The 7,286-nt window shown below is 46.2% G+C and overlaps 1 long non-coding RNA gene across 1 annotated transcript; it reads right to left on the bottom strand.

Moving 5' to 3' along the window:
• Nucleotides 1-1,613: 1,613 nt before the first annotated feature.
• LOC135173995 (uncharacterized) lies at nt 1,614-6,911 on the bottom strand. The gene is made up of 2 exons (XR_010301631.1): nt 6,140-6,911; nt 1,614-2,301 (listed from the first exon to the last, which is right to left on the bottom strand). It is a non-coding gene; the product is annotated as an uncharacterized LOC135173995 (long non-coding RNA).
• Between the last annotated feature and the right edge of the window lie 375 nt (nt 6,912-7,286).

Here is a 7,286-nt window from a genome sequence, read left to right as displayed (position 1 = left end):
GATCAGACGGGTGCTATCCTTACCACAGACAAGCATTCTTTTTAGTGACAGCCACTGCTGAGCAGCCACCCATATTGCCACTTACTTGGCTCTCAGATAATCCTGTTTGGCTTGAGCAGTGGCCGATAACGCAAGAAATGCTGCAATATGCAAAAAAATATGGTAGCTGAACAATTGGCTGGTGGCCACATTCGACCTTCCATTAGCCCGTGAAATACTACCATTTTTGTAATCCCAAAGAAATCCAGAAGATGGCATCTTTTGCGTGACCGCCAAAAAATAAATGACCAAATGCAGACAATGGCAGCCCTACAGCCTGGTCTCTCCTCTCCTGCTAAGTTACCACACCATTGGCATATTGTGATAATTGATTTGAAAGATTGCTTTTTCATGACTGCAGTGGCTAACCAAGATTGACAAAGCTTTGCTTTTACCCCACTTTCTGTCAATAAAGCAGAACCTAGTCAGCGTTATGAGTGGGTTGTACTGCCTCAAGGCACAAAAAACTCTCCCACCTTATGCCAACTATATGTGGCTTGGGCTTTGGCACCCATTTGATCCTCTGGTCTGAGGTCATCATTTACCACTATATGCATGACATGCTGTTCTGCAGACGGACACAATTCACTGATCAAGATACAAACCACATCGCTGCAAAACTGAGGGAGAAAGGTTTAACAGTAGCAGCTGAGAAGGATGAGCAGAGGGCGCCTTGGAATTATCTACAGTAGAAAAATTCTGATTCAGTTATTCAGCCACCAAAGGTTGAATTGGATGTAAAGTTAACTATCCTTACTGATGCGCAGACGCTCCTGGGCAACATTCAGTGGCTTAGAAACGCTGTGGGTATCGCTAATGCCGATATTGCTCCTCTTCTGCCACTTTTCTGTGGTACTGATGCCTGTCAATCTATAACGGTTTCTCCTTGAGTCTGTCTTGCGGAAGTTTGCTCAAAAGATTGCTGCCGGTGCTGTCAGCCGACGACTCGCTGAACTATCGCTATTGCTGCTCGTCCGTAACCGTGTCACGCGCTCTTTTGCCGTGGTTTGTCAATGGTAAAAAGGAAAAGGGGGAAAGGATCCCCAGGCAAGCAGTGCCCTTGACAAACAATGCAATCTTATAATCGACCAAAAACAAGCATTCAAACTCAAATGGAAGCAATAGGTGAGTTGATCTGCAAGGGCAGACAAAGAATTGTAGACGCAACAGGAGAAGAGCCCACCAATATTGGTGTGCCCATACCCACAGAGCACTTAGAGTGATGTCTTAGGAATTCTCTAGTATTACAGGAGGCCCTGTAAGGTTACCCCAGTGTGCCACACACAAAAGAGCCTAGTGGCCCCTTACAGCAAGTTTTAAGTAACTGTGAGCGGCTGAAACATTGTTTCCTGATAGCCACAATCAGTAGAACAGACACCAGAACAGAATGAGGAGGAAGCTATTAGATCCAGCATCACAGACCAGAGTGGTACAAATTGTTGACATTCTTTCTATCCCAGAAAGCAGACCAATGAATGACAGACTTCATCATTATTTTCCTTTTACAACCAATCATCTCATTCCTTCATTAAAATATCACAATTGGCCTCAAACCATGACAAATCACTCCTCTAGATCATTCACTGTTTTACATACAGTCATCTGTCAAATCTAAAAAAATATTTATCCATCCTTGTAAAGTCTGTGTTTCCAGTTGCCCAAAATAGGCTTATACATGTTCTGTCTTGCCTGGACGTGTTTTTCTGCCCGCACCAGGGGTAAACACATTAAACGGATACAAACAAATGCAAAAAGGCCACAATAGACCTGGCGCCATAAAGTCTGGCCTGCCCAGGGCCCAAGTTGTGTAACGCGCTTGGGTAAGCCCATGCACCTAGCTTGCAGCTTACTAGGTGCAAGGCCCATGCTATCCCCATATTTGGAGGAGGCCAGGCCTGTGGCCCTTGCCTATTATGGTATGCTTTGGTTAACTGCCAAGCTCATTGGTCATTCTGACAGCCAAGGGGCCATTATTCTCAGCCCACATGTGATAAATAGGAGGTACACAGGTAAACAAAGTGCCTGCCTGCTTGCTTGCTTTTGCTTCACTGCTTGTTGCTATTTGCTTGTATTGCCTGCCTTTCTCTACGGAGCCCAGTCTCCCGTCCACCCTATTGCACGACCGCTGCCTTACTGCTGCCTGGTAAACTCCACTGCCGCAAGTTACCAGGAGCAGACCCTTGACTGTCTGCACGTGATCGGCCTGCATGGCCAGCGGGACGTCGTGCTGAGACTGTATGACATCCTCCTGCACCTCAGGTCCTGTCAGAAGAAGACATGAGAACAAAGTCAGAGATTGTCTGCATGTCTGCATCCTTTCCCCTGAAACCAGGAGGAACTCAGCCTTGAAGTCCATGGGCAGAGCTCCCTGAAGATTGGACACTTGTATAGGCTGTGACGTAGCCCCGGAGGGTGATTGACGATTAATAGGAATTTGTGAGTAAATGCTTTAAATGTCTCTGTAATTCTCTACTGCCTTCTGCCACAAAGCAGAACGAGCTTCCGCCCACCTAGTGGGCAAGCAGCAGATTGACCCCAAGTGGCATTTGGCTGTGGGGAAATTCCTCTCTCTGTTTATAGTTTGAATGTTTGCTAGATAATAATAGTTCTGTTTGCTGATATTCCTAGAATGTCTTCCATAAGCATGTAAGAACAAATATTAATATTACAATTCAGTGGTTGGGGTTGGCAAGAGTTCAGAATATTAAAGTTAATAAATTATATGTTTTTGTAGACTATCATCTCCCACCAATTCATTTCCCCTCTGCAACACCACTTCATACTTCATTCCAGCTATCTTAGACGTAGGCGACTCAAAAGACCAGAAGACAGGAAACGGTTTGTCTCTTCACAGATGACATGAAAACAGGAACTCCCAAGTGACATAGCTTCATGCCCTTGTACTGTAGATCTCTCAAAGATTCGTCTTTTTGATGCCGCATTGTACCTCAAACACAAGTTCTTACAGCTTCTATTATGCGCTCTGAGGTTTAAGTCTCTCATCTAAAGTTAGATTTCTTCCTGGAATACACTGGATTTCACCATTCTCCTGCATTACCCGGTATGGATGACCAGGACCTTCAGCGGAAACCACCCCTCGCACAGGTTTCTCTTCACCCAAAGGAGAAAGTTCCCAAACAGCTTTTCCTAACAGATTCTTTTCACGCACAACAGGAATTTTATTACCATCCACTGTTTGCAACAAACCTGATTGTGCAGGTCCCGTTCTGTTTACAGAACCTCGACTGTGGCAAACGCCGCAAGATTCCCAAGACCTTTACTGTGTATCTCTTAGACACTTTGAGTTCTGTTCATGTGGCAGTTAGTACATTCTGGCATCTTGTGATTCGTTCATTAAAAAACAGCATGCAGCCTATTCCACACACCTAGTGGTTACTTCTACCGTATCACACACCCTATTTACCTACCAACCCCTAATATCCTGTGATCCATGGAGAAGTCCATTGACGTGTCACATGCTCACCAGTAAGTTGCATCTCGGCCTTGGTGTCCAAATGAATGAAGGGCCCACCAAGCCCAGAACAGCTCACCTCCATGTTTCCTATTGAGGTCAAGATCATACTTTGTATCAACTTGAGAAACTCTAGCAGCTTGATCTGCCCCATGGTTGTGTTTACATTCCTGAGTAGCTTTGTTCTTAGGCCTGTGTGTGTTTCTGCGCTGCACTTGCACTGGCATTTTCTCAAGGCAACCATCAATTTCCTCCCATAGACCAGCACACCAAATAGACTTTTATTCATCTGCCACCAGTTCTTTTTCCAGTCTTTTAGACAACCCTATAGAGTATTGGCTACCACCCACGAGTCAGCGTAGAGGTAAAGGATAGCCAAGTTTTCACATTCGGCCACATCAAGAGCAAGCTGGACAGCTTTTACTTCAGCAAATTGACTGGATTCACCTTCTCCATCTCTCACTTCTGTAACACTCCTGCCGGGACTCCAGACTGCTGACTTCCATCTTTGCTTCTTCCCGACAAGACGACAGGAATCGTCTGTCAACAAAGCATTGTTCTTGTCCTGATCAGAGAGATCACCATAAGGAGAAAATTCCTCATCACAGGTTACTCTCTCTACTGGAGATTTGGGACAGTTTGTACCTTCTGGCCAATTAGTGAACACTTCCACCAGACCAGGTCATGCAAGAGTACCCATTTGTGCTCCTAGGCTTACCAAAGCTATCCACTTAAACCAGGGTGCATCTGTGGCATGATGTGGTGAGAAACCTTTGCCTTTGAACATCCAGTTCAGAACTGGTAATCTAGAAGCTGAAAGTTGTGACTCTGTTCAAATTACTTCAGAAGTGCTTTTACTCTTTCAGGAGCTGCTAGTATTTCTTTCTCTTTTGGAATGTCATTCACTCCTGAACCTCTGCACCAATGACTCCAGAAACCAAGTGCACAACCACATGTCTCATTTGGAGCTCTCTGCCAAAAGGCTCCAGGTTGGGCCACTGCCACTTGCATTTGGATGCAGAATGTTTTTCGCGTCTGGACCAGTCTGAACTGCTCCCAAGCCCACTGCACGGACTACTCACTTGATCTGATCAAAGGCTGCTTGCTGCTCAGGTCCCTACTCAAAATTGCTCCTTTCACAAGTCACATCTTGCAGAGGTTTAACAATCTGACTGAATCCAGGTTTCCAAAAATCCCACTGCACCCAAGAAACTGGAAGGGTCTTCTTTAGTCACAGGAACTGCCATGGTGGAGAATTCCTTTAGCACATCCTGTGGAATGGGACAGTGACCATCCTGCCTGTATTTGTCTGGCAGGTCCTTTTACTTTGTCCTCTTTATGGTAAAACCTGCCTTCAACCAAATGTCAATTATTGTGTTACCTTTCTCAAAGGCTTCCTCAGCAGTTTGGTCCCACACAATGTTGTCATTGATGAATTGCAGATGTTCTGGGACTTTACCTTTCTCCAATGCATTGTGGATGACCGAATGACACATTGTCCAACTGTGTTTCCACTCCTGAGGTAAACTGTTCAACTGGTACTGGATTCATCTCCAGATGAAATGCTTTTTCCTTCACCAACTTAGATATGAAGATTTTAAGGGCCTCCTCCATCTTTTTTATTCTACCTTTCGTTTCTGCAGCCTGAGTTTTTAAAGCAGACACTAAAGAAGTGTGGGACAAAATGTCCTCTAACTGCCTCATTTGGTCAGGGAATTCACCAACTGTAGGAAGTCTTCCATCGTTGTTCTCTCACACAAACCTGTTTACCAAACTATTAAACTTGCTCCTCCATCTAATGTCAAGAAGTTTCTTTCAAAGACATTTTCCAACAGGAATTTCATCAGGATTCTGCATACCGTCATCTCCAGAAAGTATTTCCTTTACAGCAAACTCCCTCAGAAGCTTAATTCCCTGCTCAAGTGTGGTCCACTTCCTAGATGTCTGTGGCAAATCTCCTCCAGAAGGGTACCTCAGTAGCACAGCCAACCAAAGGCATGCCCACAGTGTAATCTTACCAAGAGAGCTTGCTATGTATTAGTCGATTCCACTTGCCTTTTTAAGTGGCCCTATGTGGTTTGCAGGCTTGTCACCAACCTCTAGAATGCTGGCACCTGTAACACAATATCTCCCTAGCCAGCTTAGAATTGGTTCTCCTGTCTTCTTCTGGGCTCCTTACAACTCTAGATAACATTCTCTTCATCTGCACCATCCTCTCTTGGGCCTCTATACAAATGTCTCCTAAGAACATTCCTAACCACCCCACAACCTTCACCCCTCTTAACATGTGCTTTCCAAGAGCCTTTCCCATTACCATCATCACCATGCTGTCATTTCAATACTTAAACAATGTCCTTAAGGATAATTCTCTCCTTTCACCCATCTCATTATGTCTGCTACAAACACACACAATGGAAAATTCACTGTTTTCAAAATATGAGTTGTGTATATAGAAAACCTCATGCAGCTCTATTTGAGGTTATAGTCTAGAAGCCTTTATATATAATAGACGAAATAGATGCACTCTACCAAGCCAGCACTTGTTCTTAAGAGATTTTAGAACACAGCGGGATGAAAGATACAACATCTAATACTTCTTTCTCCCCACATGCAGGACTCCACACTTACCTTTGCTGACCTTCCTCAGGTGTCCTGTCTGCAGCTCCCCAACCTGCTAAAATGGGCCTGAAGAGTAGCACAGCTTCAAGAAGTATCAGCCACTCCTCCCGCTTGCACATTCATAGCAGAGACACGCATGGTGGGCAGCAAAACACAACTTTTCTAAGATCTTCAGTGAGATGAGAACTCCACATCTCCTGTGGTCATTTCACCAATGGATGTACTCAATAAAAAGGATACAACTAATGCTAAGGGCAGCACGGGTACTATGTATCCTCAGGGTACAGCAGAGCTTTAGCTTTATGTCATAGCCATTTCGAATCACCTCAATTTGAAACAAAAAATCATCAAGATCATGGGTCTGACCATTCCCAAACTCCAAGAAGAAGAGAGTTCAAGACCACGTCTCAACTTCAATGCCAAGTCCAAGGACTGGAAGTCAACTACCTCAATGAGAGGTCTCTTCCCATCTTTACAAACCATTTTCATGAAAAGCTTCTGTCAAATATTCTGGGTTCGTGGAACAGTTTGGGGCTACACAAGACCTGCGTCTGAGAAGGGGTCATGGAGACCTCAAACTGGTCCCGCAGCTACAGGAAGCAGACTCAGGAGCCAAGCAGCAGGCTTTCGCAGCCAAAGACCTGGGTCATGGCAGGAGAACCCCCAACTCTAAGCCTGGGGCCAAGGCGTACACGCTGAGATGAACAAACCTGATGCCATGCCTCTGAAAGACAGGGGCCAGACATACCCACCCTGATTACAGGGGGTTCCCTCCAACCTCCCGCCGGGCACCGCGACGCACGGCCCCACTTACAGGGCGGCCGCTCTCGCCTCGGCACTCCCAAAAACGCCTACGGAGCCACGGGCTCCGGACTGCGCCCAACTTACGGGACGGCCCACCTGCCTGCAGCACAGCAACACCTCTTCAGGAGCCCAGGGAGCCACCTCCACCCTCTAAGGGCCCAGGAACGTGCGCTCCACTCAGCTGCCCAAAACAGCCTCCTAGGACCTGCTCACCGGGACCTCGGGCCGCTCCTGGCGACACACAGGGACACAAGGCTCCACAGCTCATCACACAGGCCCCGACTACAGGGCTCTTCAGATGCCACCTTGACAACAGGACAGGCTGCCACGGAGGCACACACCCAGGCCCTCA

This window comes from Pogoniulus pusillus, unplaced genomic scaffold, assembly GCF_015220805.1.
Source record: "Pogoniulus pusillus isolate bPogPus1 unplaced genomic scaffold, bPogPus1.pri scaffold_190_arrow_ctg1, whole genome shotgun sequence".
In the NCBI taxonomy this organism is placed as follows: domain Eukaryota; kingdom Metazoa; phylum Chordata; class Aves; order Piciformes; family Lybiidae; genus Pogoniulus; species Pogoniulus pusillus.
Note: the sequence above shows the minus strand (reverse complement) of the source record. Positions and strands in the feature narration are given on the sequence as shown.